Genomic DNA, 16,771 nt, shown 5'->3' with positions numbered 1-16,771 from the left:
AGCTTCAGGTAACAGAGAGAGATGACTCCCACAAGATCTGGACCGATCAGTAGCAAGCCATCTCTCTGTGACAAGCTCCTTAATGAAGCCATGTTAGGATTATTCTTGTCTGTAACCCCCGCCTCGCTATTATACGGCTCGCTCGATCCCCAAGATGTGTTTCCTCAGTTACATTGACAGTCCTGGACACTTCCACGTGACGAGGGCCTCAACAATAGAGCAATTGATGTTTGCCAGATGACCCAGTCCCTTTCGACAAAATGAGGTAATTCAGTTATGAATAACTGCATCAGGCATAAATTAGGCATGAGGCTAGGCAGTTTCAAGCGTAAATACGGACATGAGGCCAGACAGCTTCAAGCAAAGATTTGGGCATGAAGCCAGGCAGTTTCAAGCGTAAATATGGACATGAGGCCAGACAGCTTCAAGCAAAGATTTGGGTATGAGGCCAGGCAGTTTCAAGCGTAAATATGGACATAAGGCCAGACTGCTTCAAGCATAGATTTGGGCATGAGGCCAGACAGCTTCAAGCAAAGATTTGGGCATGAGGCCAGTTTCCACGTTACATACGAAAAATGAGGCCAGGCAGTTTCCACGTTACATACGAAAAATGAGGCCAAGCAGTTTCAAGCAAAGATATGGAAATCAAGCCAGGCCGCTTCGAACGAAGGTGGGTGATATATCAGACCAAACTGCTACCACAAAAAAAAACATCTAAAGCTTTTCCATATTAATATTTTTTATGGAAATGATTGTACATATTCAAGTTATTCATTTTATAACAATAATAATAATTAGTAATGGTAATGTCTTCTCACAAACACAATAACATAGGATAAAAACCCACACTTGTGAATTTGTGAAATTTATGTAAAGAATTTACACCAAAGTCTTTCGCACTCTCCTAAGTGTGTGGTTAAGACGAGACTTACATCTCAACGTCTAATCTATTAGATTAGACAGTTTATATATATATATATATATATATATATATATATATATATATATATATATATATATATATATATATATATGGTTTGTAACCATTCCTACATGTTGACACCCATTCCCATATCTTGATTTGTATTTCGACATATTAATGTTTATTCCCACATATTGATATGTATTCCCACATGCTGATATGTATTCCAACATTTTCATATGTATTTCCACATACTGATTTATATTCCAATATGCTGGTTTGTACTCCCACATGTAAACATTCATTCCCACCATAAATGTTTATTTTACTTAAAATAACTTTATTTACTTATGATTAAATGTGATTAATCTACTCGTTAAAATGTCAGAATAAACTAAATGTAATTATGTAGAGTTTTATTGGATTCCACCACACATAATTTTGGTTTAATGTATTATGTATGTGTACATGTGTGTACGTGTTTGTTTGTGTGACTGTTCAAATTATTGCTTTTATTATGTTAAATTATTGTTTTATTGGGTATACTCCGCCAGTCTTTGTTCCAGAAGTCACAGTTATTATCTGTAGTAATCTACGACTGTCATCAACCAGTCAGTTGGTATTGTCATCTACTGTGATAATCGACCTCGGTTACCTTCAACAGTCTCCTCCTACAGCTATCCACCATAGTCACCTGTCTCAGCCAACTATCTCAGTCACCTGCCACAGTCACCTGCCACAGTCACCTGCCACAGTCATCTGCCACAGTCATCTGCCACAGTCACCTGCCACAGTCACCTGCCACAGTCACCTTCCACAACCATCCACCAGAAACCTACACACACACACACCAGTCACCCAACATAACCATCCAGCACTTAGCCTCCACAACCACCTGAAACAAAAACACACACACACCACAACAAGCAAACATACACACGCAAATAAAACTCCCAACACCATGTAATGAATGAAGGCGAGTTAACGAAGCATATTATAACGTTGAAGAACAACGTATCCCAACGGCTGCTTAAAAATAAGACTTAAAAGCCTTAATGAACGGCTTGGCCATTGAGGAAGACGGCGCAGAAATGTAGCAGAGTTGACGCTCAGACATCTTAGGAGGAAAAAAAAAACACTTACAGATAAGTAGCTTTAATGAGAGTACTTTCGTGGAGCCGTCAAGAGCAGCCCCCGTCACCTTAACAGCCAGTCCCGTACCTGCTCCCCAGTACCCCCCACCTCGTTCAACCTCCCCTACCGCTATTGGGCCAGGAAAAAATGGCCAACAATTGAGCACATGCCTTTACCGCTTGCCAAAATAAACAGCGGTCGCTGTCCACACATTGTGGTTTTTGTGTACTGAGAGAGTCAAGAGAGGGGGTGAGAGAGGATAGTGGGGGAGAAGAGGGGGTGTTATAGGAAGCGGGGGGTGGGGGGGAGTGGACTGGATTGATGGGGGGATTAATACATTTTAACGGAAACAGCCACTAATTTACAATAGCAGGTGGAAGAGTGCATACGTTTACACCTAACTTTAAGCAAGAGACAGGTATGGTTGACATGCCTCTCCTGCAAGGTATCGGGAAAAAATGAGTAGTCAAACATGGGAAAAAAATACATTAACTATGACAAAAAAAATAACATTGAGTTATTGAAGAAAGAACAATTTGCCTAAGTTATCTAAAGGGGAAGAAAGGGTAGACCTCATATTTCTTGAGCTTCAACCGTACACTGTACTGTGACCACGTCACCATCCAACCCGTCTTTTTAAAAATAATGTCGCTTTTCGCTCGTATGCGCGGTATGGCCAAAAATGGATGTAATTTGAAATGAAATCGGCTCACGAAATGATGTACTCTCCCGTTTTCTGTTTGACTCCTCCGGCTTACTCGGTTAGGTTAGGAGAGGAAACTTTCAATTAACTGTTTTCATGACGTTTTGAAACCTTAGAAGAATTTTCTGCCTCCTAACCTACCAGAGGACCCTCAACTTGCTGTTGTAGAGAAAACAATCCAATTTTTTTTAATTTTGTTTAATTTTCAAATTACGTCCATTTTCGGCCATACGGGCAAACGGCTAAATTCAGACGTAGTTTGTAAGAAGACAGGTTGGATCATCAATGGTGAGGTGGTCAAAAAAAAATATATATATATATTTTTATATATAGTAGGGGGCCTCGTAGCCTGGTGGATAGCGCGCAGGACTCGTAATTCTGTGGCGCGGGTTCGATTCCCGCACGAGGCAGAAACAAATGGGCAAAGTTTCTTTCACCCTGAATGCCCCTGTTACCTAGCAGTAAATAGGTACCTGGGAGTTAGTCAGCTGTCACGGGCTGCTTCCTGGGGTGGAGGCCTGGTCGAGGACCGGGCCGCGGGGACACTAAAGCCCCGAAATCATCTCAAGATAACCTCAAGATATATATATATATATATATATATATATATACATATATATATATACATATATATATATATATATATATATATATATATATATATATATATATATATATATATATATATATATATATATATATATATAAAATGTAGAAAAGAAGTTAAATATTTATGTGTGAGTGGAATAAGCAAAGGGAATTCCAAGGAATTAATTGATTGATTTTCAACCTCCCTCCCAAAAAAAGTGGACATTTAGGTGGGATGCTAACTTGCATAAATACAATTTCGTGTGTGCTACATAGATGGGGCTGGAGAGCTGCTACAGAACATGGTTGGTTACTGAGCACACACACAGAGAACATAGCATTGCACAGTTTTCGATTTTTAATCCATAATCGTTTTCTCAGGGTTTTTTTACTGTGCTTAACATTTCAGGGTTCAGATTTTTCTGTATTAGTTAGGTCAGTAAGCTTTCTCTCAGACTATCAAAATCCTCAGATTAGGCAAAATTGTAATTAATTTTGTCAATAAAGATGTTAATAATAATAATAATCTCTCGGACTTTCTCTTCAGTATTTACCACTGCTAATGAAATACTATTATCAATTTCTACAGCTTGCTTTTGCAAGTGCGTCAAGAGCATCACGCTTTGAGATGCGAATGTGCAATGGTATCCTAAGGAATTTAATCCCAAATGTATTTTGTTTATCTTAAACATTTCTTCGATTTTGTTCTGATTAATATATTGTGAGGGGTAGTGACCAAGTGCAATGTTTACTGCATAATTAAGTGAAATGGGATATAAAGGAAGCTAGTGGAGGCTAACTTCATAGACAGACTCAACTATATACATATGAGAAACCCCATGAGGGTCCGTTGTTATCATGCCACTTGATCGATAGCAGAAAGGAGGAGCCCCAGGTGCGGGATCTCAATCGTCACAAGCTATCTGAATACAATTAAAAGTGTACATTCACTGGTGTAGCCTGACGCATACCCAGTGAGTCTCAGACGCCAATTTACACATACCAGTGCTCACCCAACCAACCTGACCACCAATCCACCACAAACCAACACAGGCGGGAAACCTTGGCACATAAATAATGATTCAAGACTCGAGGGTAAAGTCAGATTAATCCCCGATAAAACCCTTTTTTTCTTTGACGTGTTTCTGGCGCCGCAGTATTATATTTCGCATGTTTTTTATGCGCTGACGTTGGATTTCCCCCGTTTTTCTCTCGCTAGATTAGAGTGGCTAGCAAGTGGACGTTGCTTGGCAATGTTTGTTTTACTCTTTTACTCGCGTTGGTACAGCGTTTTCGTGTGTGCACTCACATGTTTGTGCTCGCCTGTTAATGCATGTAGGATCGAGCTTCAGCTTTTGGACCCCTGCCTTTCCAGCCGACGGTTGCCTAATGTCTTAAAATTTTCCTTTTACTTCTATATTTTAAGTGGTTGATGGAGTTGTCTTTTACCACCTCGTCTGGCTCGTGCCATTGTTCTACTTACTCTTATACAAAATATACTACTTTCTTGTGTTTCAATGGCTCACCCTTTTGTTTTATTATTTATTTATAATATTTTAACTTTTTGCACCCTATTTATTCGTCTAAGTATTTTATGTCACTACCATGTCTCCTCGTTCTCTTCTTTGTTCAATGGTCGTTAAGTGCAGGTCTTTCATCCTCTATCCCAAGTAACCCTGGGACGAGCCTTCTTGCAAATCTATGCACCTTCTTAAATTTCCTTATGTGCTTCTAGAGCTGGAGACTTACCAAAGGGCTGCATACTCTTGCATTGGTTTTACATTAGATGGAGAACCTGAATGCCTCCTTACTGAGGTTTCTTAACGTCTGGGTACTTTCGTCTGCTTGGGTCAAAAGGCTCAACCTGGGAGCAGTAGCACTCCAGGTGCAGTTATTTGGGAGTCTAGAAATATGTAGTCTGCTCATCCTTCTCCGCACAGTCTTATTGTCGCTGATTTGTCTTGGTGATCCAGGAGGATTTTTAGGCAGGATTTATATTTGCCTAAAGCGTTGCTGATGCTTGTTTGCTGGCCTAATTAACTGAGTGTGTTGGCGTTGTCTCCTCCTTAATATTCTTTCGAGTATTTTGCATGAGATGTTTGTCAGTGGCTCTGATCTGCAGTTTACCGCCTCCTTACTGTCATCTTTCTCGTATATCGGTGACACATTTGTCATCTTTTGGCAACTGGGGAACTCTGTTCTCGCAGTGAATCATCGAAGATCAACGCTACAGGCACTCAAAGGATTTCTGCAGCTTCTCTCAACATACAGTGAGATACGTTGTCTGGTCCGGCAGCTTATGTTTTGTCCCGGCAATATTTGTTAGTCCTCTGGGTTGGGAACTGTGGAAATGTGGGAACTGCTCCGGCTCAGTCCTGACGCCCCATACAAGGTGGCATTTAGTTCCTCATATAATTTTTGTCGATTTTGTTTTCATAGTCGCCTCCATCTTGTTTAATCTGGTCACGATTATTCGCGTTATTGTCTACTAATGTTGACCAGACCACACACTAGAAGTTGAAGGGACGAAGTTGAAGTTGAAGGAACTTCTAGTGTGTGGTCTGGTCAACATACTTCAGCCACGTTATTGTGACTCATCGCCTGCATTGTCTACTAATATTGCTATGACAGCTTTGGATGCAGTTTCCAATTCCATCATTTCTGATTCTCTTCTGATGTTTATAACATCGTTTGTTGCCCTGTTCTCTCTTTTTGAGGGTCTTTAATACCTCTGTTCTGGAAATATTTTCATTTACTCTTCCGTTTCTTTTTGCATCTTTGCACTTAAACCTTTCGCCATTATATGTCCTCACCTGTTCATCCTCCTATTTACATAGTAATTATATTAACAACGTGAACCATCCAACATATATTGACACTATGGACAATTAGAAAGTATAATTTTGTACTACTAAATTTGGACAAACTGGAAAAGATTTTTCATTTATGTTGCTAATGAAACCAAACCTAACCATCGTAGACCTAATACACGCTATCTGAGGCTTAATACAGTACACATATGTGATATACTAGGCCTAGGAATATTTATGTTTGGGTTTTAGCTTTACATATACATAGCTGACATATACATAGCTTTATGTATATGTCAACTTTATCACGACTGTTGTGCTGAGTACTCTATCTCTCTCTCTCTCTCTCACTCATACTAGAGGCACACATAATAGAATAATGTCAGCAGCAAATGCCAAACTGTCAACGTGTGTAAAGTCTTGAGGGACTTGGACAAAGGAAGCTTGCTAACGCAATATACTGAACAACCAACGCGGTAACATTGCGAGTCCCCGTTGTCAATGGAAGGCTTTCACCACATACCTTAATTTGCCCCCGTCAATATTTTGATTACTTTCTTCTGCCACGTGGGGAAAATACCCCTCGCCCCCCCCCCTAAATAATAATAATTATAGCAACTATTGTTAGCAACTATTGCCCTTGTTAATAATGATAATAATAATAATAATAAGGAGAGGAAGAAAGGAAAAACATCAGTAAACTCATCATTGGTATAAACTCATAAAAGCCTCTGGAGAAAACGAGGATAAACGTCATAAAACAGTAAGAAAACGTAGAAAAAGAAACAAAACAATGAAACAAGGAAGTGGAAAGTACGAGAATAAAAAGTTTACTGTAAGTAACAATTAATACAATTTTCCTAGTCATAAAGGTGGCCAGTTTCACCCCATAAAAGCCTCTACTGAGTGTTAGCCAATAAATAAATAAAATAAGCACATTAAAGGACCAATTAGTTAAAATTATATTTTTCCTAGTGATTAATAAGACGGCGTGGTAGCGGTGGTGAGGTGTGACGTGGGCGGGGCCCTGCCTTCCTCACCCAATAAAAACGCTCAACAGATCTTTGTAAATAGTGTGAGGAATGTCCAGGGGTGACGGGGCGGATCCTTAGGCTTGGCGAAGAGATGTGCGGGAGTCTTGGCCAGTTACTTTTCCTAGTTATGTGCTTACCCTAAGGTATATTATGGGGCTACAGTGTTTGTCGTCGAGCTGTGTGTGTGTGTGTGTTATATGCGGTGTGGTTATGTTGTGTGCTGTATGTTTATGTCGTGAGCTGTGTGTTTATGTCGTGTGCTGTGTGGTTATGTCGTGAGCTGTGTGTTTATATCGTGTGCTGTGTGTTTATGTCGTGAGCTGTGTGTTTATGTCGTGTGCTGTGTGGTTATGTCGTGAGCTGTGTGTTTATGTCGTGTGCTGTGTGGTTATGTCGTGAGCTGTGTGTTTATGTCGTGTGCTGTGTGTTTATGTCGTGAGCTGTGTGTTTATGTCGTGTGCTGTGTGGTTATGTCGTGAGCTGTGTGTTTATGTTGTGTGCTGTGTGGTTATGTTGTGTGCTGTGTGGTTATGTTGTGTGCTGTGTGTTTATGTTGTGTGCTGTGTGGTTATGTCGTGTGCTGTGTGGTTATGTTGTGTGCTGTGTGTTTATGTCGTGAGCTGTGTGGTTATGTCGTGTGCTGTGTGGTTATGTTGTGTGCTGTGTGGTTATGTTGTGTGCTGTGTGGTTATGTTGTGTGCTGTGTGTTTATGTCGTGAGCTGTGTGTTTATGTCGTGTGCTGTGTGGTTATGTCGTGTGCTGTGTGGTTATGTTGTGTGCTGTGTGTTTATGTTGTGTGCTGTGTGTTTATGTCGTGAGCTGTGTGTTTATGTCGTGTGCTGTGTGGTTATGTCGTGTGCTGTGTGGTTATGTTGTGTGCTGTGTGGTTATGTCGTGAGCTGTGTGTTTATGTTGTGTGCTGTGTGGTTATGTTGTGTGCTGTGTGTTTATGTCGTGAGCTGTGTGGTTATGTTGTGTGCTGTGTGGTTATGTTGTGTGCTGTGTGGTTATGTTGTGTGCTGTGTGGTTATGTTGTGAGCTGTGTGGTTATGTCGTGAGCTGTGTGTTTATGTTGTGTGCTGTGTGTTTATGTCGTGAGCTGTGTGGTTATGTTGTGTGCTGTGTGGTTATGTCGTGAGCTGTGTGGTTATGTTGTGTGCTGTGTGTTTATGTCGTGAGCTGTGTGGTTATGTCGTGAGCTGTGTGTGTGTGTTATATGCTGTGTGGTTATGTTGTGTGCTGTGTGGTTATGTCGTGAGCTGTGTGGTTATGTCGTGAGCTGTGTGGTTATGTTGTGTGCTGTGTGGTTATGTCGTGAGCTGTGTGGTTATGTCGTGAGCTGTGTGGTTATGTTGTGAGCTGTGTGTTTATGTCGTGAGCTGTGTGTGTGTGTGTGTGTTATATGCTGTGTGGTTATGTTGTGTGCTGTGTGGTTATGTCGTGAGCTGTGTGGTTATGTCGTGAGCTGTGTGGTTATGTTGTGAGCTGTGTGTTTATGTCGTGAGCTGTGTGTGTGTGTGTGTGTTATATGCTGTGTGGTTATGTTGTGTGCTGTGTGTTTATGTCGTGAGCTGTGTGTGTGTGTGTGTGTTATATGCTGTGTGGTTATGTTGTGAGCTGTGTGGTTATGTCGTGAGCTGTGTGGTTATGTTGTGTGCTGTGTGGTTATGTCGTGAGCTGTGTGGTTATGTCGTGAGCTGTGTGGTTATGTTGTGTGCTGTGTGGTTATGTTGTGTGCTGTGTGGTTATGTTGTGTGCTGTGTGGTTATGTCATGAGTATGTGTTTGTCATGACCCAATATGTATTTGTCATGACCCAATATGTATTTGTCGTGACCTAGTATGTGTTTGTCATGAACTAACTGTATGTTTATTACATAGCTTGTGTTTATGACAAAAGCAAGCAGTCAATATGATACAAACATGCATCATGTGTGATACAAACATCCCCCATCTTGCAATACAGTTTGTCACACAGCGAGGCAATGTGTCAGCCAGCACTAATAAACCTTGCACGGACTATGGAGATGGCCCCGAGAACACGGTGATGGATAAGGTAATTACAAACTTTAAGGTACCTCATACCGGCACGTTTAAAGGCCTAATGACTGGGACATTCAATTATCTAATGCTGGAGCGAATGACCTAATTTCTGCACATTGAGGTGACACATTGAGTGCTCAGGATTGGGAGATGACACATTGAGTAGTTAGGATTGGGAGATTCGTCATTTGCGGTCACCTGCCACAGGTAACGGCATGTGTGTGTGTGTGTGGGTGAGTGTTTGTGTGTGTGTGTGTGTGTGTGTGTGTGTGTGTGTGTGTGTGTGTGTGTGTGTGTGTGTGTGTGTGTGTGTGTGTGTGTGTGTGTGTGTGTCTGTTCGTGTGTGTATGTATTCACCTAGTTGTGAGTACACTCAGGCAGGAGGGCAGGCCAGTGGTGACACAGGAGGGCAGGCCAGTGGTGACACAGGAGGGCAGGCCAGTGGTGACACAGGAGGGCAGGCCAGTGGTGACACAGGAGGGCAGGCCAGTGGTGACACAGGAGGGCAGGCCAGTGGTGACACAGGAGGGGTGTGGGCAGGCGGGGCATCAAGCGGGGCAGCATACAGGTGTTGGCTGCTACCTGGCCTCAGTTGACTCCTGGTGCCCGCGCGGGTGTAGTGTAGTGCTGGTGAATACTCTCTAGTGCCCTAGGGTATCCTTCCTCTCCCGTAGTGTCTAATGGTGCTCCATGGTGCCCGTGGTGCCCCAGGGTGTCCGTGGTGCCCTGGGGTGCCTGTGGTGCCCCAGGGTGCCCGTGGTGCCCCAGGGTGTCCGTGGTGCCCCAGGGTGTCCGTGGTGCCCCAGGGTGTCCGTGGTGCCCTGGGGTGCCTGTGGTGCCCCAGGGTGCCCGTGGTGCCCCAGTGTGTCCGTGGTGCCCCAGGGTGTCCGTGGTGCTCCAGGGTGTCCGTGGTGCCCCAGGGTGTCTGTGGTGCCCTGGGGTGCCTGTGGTGCCCCAGGGTGTCCGTGGTGCCCCAGTGTGTCCGTGGTGCCCCAGGGTGCCCGTGGTGCCCCAGGGTGTCCGTGGTGCCCCAGGGTGTCCGTGGTGCTCCAGGGTGTCCGTGGTGCCCCAGGGTGCCCGTGCTGCCCCAGGGTGTCCGTGGAGCCCCAGGGTATTCGTGGTTCCCCAGGGTGTCCGTGGTGCCCCAGGGTGTCCGTGGTGCCCCAGGGTGTCCGTGGAGCCCCAGGGTGGCCGTGGTGCCCCAGGGTGTCCGTGGTGCCCTTAGGTGCCTGTGGTACCTTTCATATATCAAAATAATAATAGTTGACATATCACTATCAGTCAAACATTTTATAAACATATTGTGTTATTTGGCGTCAAAACAAGTGATGATATCGGGCGAAGTGTGACAGCGTGTCGGGGTGTCTCCCCCACGACCACTTACACGTTACAGTCAAGTGACAACTCTGTTACGAAGTGTTACGAATGTGTTGAGTGTGTCGGGTTGTAGGGCGAGTGTGGAGAGTAATCACTGATGTGGTGAGTGTTTAAGGAACAACAACTCTTGTCTGTGATCACAAGCAATAGAGAACAGTTCAGTTTTATCCTCGTGTGGAAAAGTGAAGGGCAATGACGTAATGACTGATTACAGATTTATTGCGTTGGCGACTGTCGGAAGGTGCATGGAGGCGCTCCTCCAGGGTCGTGGAAGAGCCTCGCTGGCCGTGGAGGAGCCTCCTTGGCCGTGGAGGAGTCTCCCTGGCCGTGGAGGCGCGTCACTGGCCGTGGAGGAGCCTTACTGGCCATGGAGGAGCCTCACTGGCCGTGGAGGAGCCTCACTGGCCGTGGAGGAGCCTCCCTGGCCGTGGAGGAGCCTCCCTGGCCGTGGAGAAGCTTCCCTGGCCGTGGAGGAGCCTTGCTGGCCGTGGAGGAGCCTCCCTGGCCGTGGAGGAGCCTCCCTGGCCGTGGAGGAGCCTCCCTGGCCGTGGAGGAGCCTCCCTGGCCGTGGAGGAGCCTCCCTGGCCGTGGAGGAGCCTCACTGGCCGTGGAGGAGCCTCACTGGCCGTGGAGGAGCCTCACTGGCCGTGGAGGAGCCTCACTGGCCGTGGAGGAGCCTCCCAGGCCGTGGAGGAGCCTCACTGGCCGTGGAGGAGCCTCACTGGCCGTGGAGGAGCCTCACTGACCGTGGAGGAGCCTCCCAGACCGTGGAGGAGCCTCACTGGCCGTGGAGGAGCCTCACTGGCCGTGGAGGAGCCTCACTGGCCGTGGAGGAGCCTCACTGGCCGTGGAGGAGCCTCACTGGCCGTGGAGGAGCCTCACTGGCCGTGGAGGAGCCTCACTGGCCGTGGAGGAGCCTCCCAGGCCGTGGAGGAGCCTCACTGGCCGTGGAGGAGCCTCACTGGCCGTGGAGGAGCCTCACTGACCGTGGAGGAGCCTCACTGGCCGTGGAGGAGCCTCCCAGGCCGTGGAGGAGCCTCACTGGCCGTGGAGGAGCCTCACTGGCCGTGGAGGAGCCTCACTGGCCGTGGAGGAGCCTCACTGGCCGTGGAGGAGCCTCACTGGCCGTGGAGGAGCCTCACTGGCCGTGGAGGAGCCTCACTGGCCGTGGAGGAGCCTCACTGGCCGTGGAGGAGCCTCACTGGCCGTGGAGGAGCCTCACTGGCCGTGGAGGAGCCTCACTGGCCGTGGAGGAGCCTCACTGGCCGTGGAGGAGCCTCACTGGCCGTTGAGGAGCTTCACTGGCCGTGGAGGAGCCTCACTGGCTGTTGAGGAGCTTCACTGGCCGTGGAGGAGCCTCACTGGCCGTGGAGGAGCCTCACTGACCGTGGAGGAGCCTCCCAGGCCGTGGAGGAGCCTCACTGGCCGTGGAGGAGCCTCACTGGCCGTTGAAGAGCTTCACTGGCCGTGGAGGAGCTTCACTGGCCGTGGAGGAACCTCACTGGCCGTGGAGGAGCTTCACTGGCCGTGGAGGAGCCTCACTGGCCGTGGAGGAGCTTCACTGGCCGTGGAGGAGCCTCACTGGCCGTGGAGGAGCCTCACTGGCCGTGGAGGAGCCTCACTGGCCGTGGAGGAGCCTCCCAGGCCGTGGAGGAGCCTCACTGGCCGTGGAGGAGCCTTACTGGCCGTGGAGGACCCTCACTGACCGTGGAGGAGCCTCCCAGGCCGTGGAGGAGCCTCACTGGCCGTGGAGGAACCTCACTGGCCGTGGAGGAGCCTCACTGGCCGTGGAGGAGCCTCACTGGCCGTGGAGGAGCCTCACTGGCCGTAGAGGAGCCTCACTGGCCGTGGAGGAGCCTCACTGGCCGTGGAGGAGCCTCACTGGCCGTGGAGGAGCCTCACTGGCCGTGGAGGAGCCTCCCAGGCCGTGGAGGAGCCTCCCAGGCCGTGGAGGAGCCTCACTGGCCGTTGAGGAGCTTCACTGGCCGTGGAGGAGCCTCACTGGCCGTGGAGGAGCCTCACTGGCCGTGGAGGAGCCTCACTGCCTATCCCCGTGCTATAACGACGCCTCGCTTCCCGACAGTAGAGTGCTTTAACGAATTGCTGTGATCCTTAGGACTGCACAGAGAGACACATCTAATGTTGTATTGTGCGTTTGTCTAAGATTGCAGAAATACATCATCAGCCTCTCCACCTTCAGTATACGGGAGCTGCTGTCCCCTTAAAGCGGTGATCTGCTTCAGGGGGCGCCTCAAAGTGTGGCAGAGATGGTAGTACACGTCCCTCAGCTTTTTCAAGAGGAGGTCCTGGAAGAGGAACTCTGCCTCCAGACTCTCTCAGCTATTTCTCACACATCCCTCCCCCAGAGTGTGCTCCCGCACACTCCTCTCGCCCATGCCCCTCTCCCCCAAACCCCACTACCCTCTTCTCTCCCCCACACACCCCTCCCTCGCCTGGGGCCCTCCAGTGTCGCTTCCTTCTTAGACCACTCACAGCTGTTCTTGGTGAGTATTTGTTTCACGTGTTGGGGAGAGAGAGAGAGAGAGAGAGAGAGAGAGAGAGAGAGAGAGAGAGAGAGAAACACAGAGAGAGAGAGAGAGACAAACACAGAGAGAGAGAGAGAGAGAGAGAGAGAGAGAGAGAGAGAGAGAGAGAGAGAGAGAGAGAGAGAGAGAGAGAGAGAGAGAGAGAGAGAGAGAGAGAGAGAGACAAACACAGAGAGAGAGAGAGAGAGAGAGAGAGAGAGAGAGAGAGAGAGAGAGAGAGAGAGAGAGAGAGAGAGAGAGAGAGAGAGAGAGAGAGAGAGAGAGAGACAAACACAGAGAGAGAGAGAGAGAGAGAGAGAGAGAGAGAGAGAGAGAGAGAGAGAGAGAGAGAGAGAGAGAGAGAGAGAGAGAGAGAGAGAGAGAGAGAGAGAGATTTATATATATATAGATATGTGATTTCGATAGAACAGTTAACGAGGACCAACGACCTGCCGTGTGAGAAACAAACCAACGAGTGTATGAACGTTAAAGGCTTTACAGACTACTCAACTGCTGACGTTCTAACATTTCTTGAGCAGTGCTTCACAGACGACCTCTGTTCGAATCCCAACTACGTAAATGCTTCATCATGTAGTTCAAATGCAAATAATTGCCAAATGAGCCTAAACACATAACCAAGCCTATCCAAGTTTAGGCCATGCTATACAACTAATTCTAGTATTTAATACAAATTATTTATATTTGAGAAAATTACGATTTTGAATACACAGTACGTTATCATTGGTGAATGTGTCTTGGCCGCACCTTGGGCAAGCATAGCCTGATGACGGACTGACAGCGGAATTGCTGAATGGGTGGTATAATGGGTGAATGGAATGACAGTGGATGGGTGGATGAATCGCTGTATTTAAAGGGTTACCATTTTTTATGCATTTAAAACAAGATGGCATTGAAAAGCCCATTGGATGTTGAGCTGGGATATGAGGCCAAGGAGCTGAGATATGAGAACCAGGAGCTTAGATGTGATAACAAGGAACTGGGAGAAGAGGACAAGGAGCTTGAATATGAGACCGGAGGAAAGGAACGGTATCCAACTACTTCAACCATCTGGGATCGAGCACCGACCCGGCAAGAAGCAAGACCATCGCTCTACCGACCAGACAGAATAGATTCACTAAACAAAAATAAACTGATAATGTTGCACTTTGGAAAGTGACCATATTTATCCGGGACAAAACCTGAGCGCTGCAACGCACTAGATCAATAAACAGCTCTCTTGAGTGGTCAACATTCTCTTCCACCAATGATCAACAATTCTCTGAGGGAAAATTATAATAGTCAATTTTTTTTACTTTTTAAACATTGAAATATTCTTCCGAGACAGCTATTTAAGGACCAAAGTGTTGGTTATGTACGTAGAAATACGGACGTATTAGCTTCCCTTCTATTGATAAATGGGTAAGTGGATGAATGAATAGAGTGCTATATGGGTGGACGTATTGGGGGTAACAGTTGATTGGACGTGTGTATAAATGGATTTTTATATTATAAATTACTATATACATTGATATTTGGATAGTTTAGGTAGTCTCGAGATTACGTGCATTGATTGGTGGGTGGATGAGTGCCTGATGAATGTGTGGATTGACTGATGAATATGTAGACTGGCTGATGAATGTGTGGATTGACTGATGAATATGTAGACTGGCTGATGAATGTGTGGATTGACTGATGAATATGTAGACTGGCTGATGAATGTGTGGATTGACTGATGAATATGTAGACTGGCTGATGAATGTGTGGATTGACTGATGAATATGTAGACTGGCTGATGAATGTGTGGATTGACTGATGAATATGTAAACTGGCTGATGAATGCGTGGATTGACTGTCGAATATCTGGATTAACTGATGACTGTATGGAGTGACTAATGAATGTGTGGAATGACTGGTGAATGGATTGACTGTTAGATGAATGTGTGGATTGACTAATGGATGGATGGTTGAGGTTGTGAGGATGTAAACATACAGTGATAATCCCGGTGCTTGACCAGGCTGAGGAAGGAACACTATACACTGTGGTATTTTCAACTTGACGAACTTGGAAGGAAGTGTGTTAAATTTAGCCATGGGAGGAAGAGCCAGAGAAGAGGGGAAGAACCAGATAAGATGGGGAGGAGCCAGAGAAGAGGGGAAGAACCAGATAAGATGGGGAGGAGCCAGAGAAGAGGGGAAGAACCAGATAAGATGGGGAGGAGCCAGAGAAGAAGAGAGGAGCTAGAGAAGAGGGGAAGAACTAGATAAGATGAGGAGGAGCCAGAGAAGAAGAGAGGAGCTAGAGAAGAGGGGAAGAGCCAGATAAGATGGGGAGGAGCCAGAGAAGAAGAGAGGAGCTAGAGAAGAGGGGAAGAACCAGATAAGATGAGGAGGAGCCAGAGAAGAAGAGAGGAGCTAGAGAAGAGGGGAAGAACCAGATAAGATGAGGAGGAGCCAGAGAAGAAGAGAGGAGCTAGAGAAGAGGGGAAGAACTAGATAAGATGAGGAGGAGCCAGAGAAGAAGAGAGGAGCTAGAGAAGAGGGGAAGAACCAGATAAGATGGGGAGGAGCCAGAGAAGAGGGGAAGAGCTAGAGAAGAGGGGAATTGCCAGAGAAGAGGAGGAAAGAATGGTGAAGCTGTAGCTAAATAACTAGAAGAAGGGGGCGTGGAGGAGCAGCAGCGAACATGGGAGCTGGGGAAGCAGAAGATAGGAAAGAAGGCTGGAAAGAGTAGTGGAAATTACAGAATAAGTGAAGAGGGAAGTGGTTGCAATTGGATAGAGTGGATAAAGCAATGTGGGAAACAGAATAGGTAAGTGAAGTAATAAGGAAGTGAGGAGCTTGAGAAAGCAGGTTGGGACACGTGAAATATAAGTGGGGGAAGCAGGTATGGGAAGGGGAGAGAAGGTATGTAATAAAGAGGAGCAGTGGAAGTGATAAGAAAGTGGAAAAGCAGAAGAGAATTGAATGAAACGAACTGGTAAAGGAAAGGGGTAGTAAAGACAGCAGGCTGGGAGGAATGGGGAGAGGAAATGATGATAACTGGAAAGTGCAGGAGAATATGGAGAACCAGTAGAATGGAGTAAAAGAGAGAAAGTAGAGCTTGAAAGAGGAGGGAGGGAGTTGTTGTGGCTTGCAACCTGCACCCACCCAATCACTACTCTGACGAGTGGCGGGGTCTCGACCACCCCCTTAGGTAGCACACCCAGACAACCATAAAATTTTGCTTGTGAAAATTACGATAACTGAATTATATAAATAAATCACTACATCCCAACATCAATATCTACATGTAAACAAACATCCCAAATAACGTAATGCAGCATTTGATAATCTCGGAAGTAATGAGACAATCCTCACATGTAATGTTTAGTGTCCCATCACAACCACAGACATAATATAAGCACATTCATCCACTCTCTAACAATGCCAGTTAATGAACAGTTTATTGAATAGTACTAGAACCCGTTAAGTATAGTACTAGAACCCGTTAAGTATAGGACTAGAACCCGTTAAGTATAGGACTAGAACCCGTTAAGTATAGTACTAGAACCCGTTAAGTATAGTACTAGAACCCGTTAAGTATAGGACTAGAACCCGTTAAGTATAGGACTAGAACCCGTTAAGTATAGGACTAG

Source organism: Procambarus clarkii, chromosome 58 (assembly GCF_040958095.1).
Source record: "Procambarus clarkii isolate CNS0578487 chromosome 58, FALCON_Pclarkii_2.0, whole genome shotgun sequence".
In the NCBI taxonomy this organism is placed as follows: Eukaryota; Metazoa; Arthropoda; class Malacostraca; order Decapoda; family Cambaridae; genus Procambarus; species Procambarus clarkii.
Note: the sequence above shows the minus strand (reverse complement) of the source record.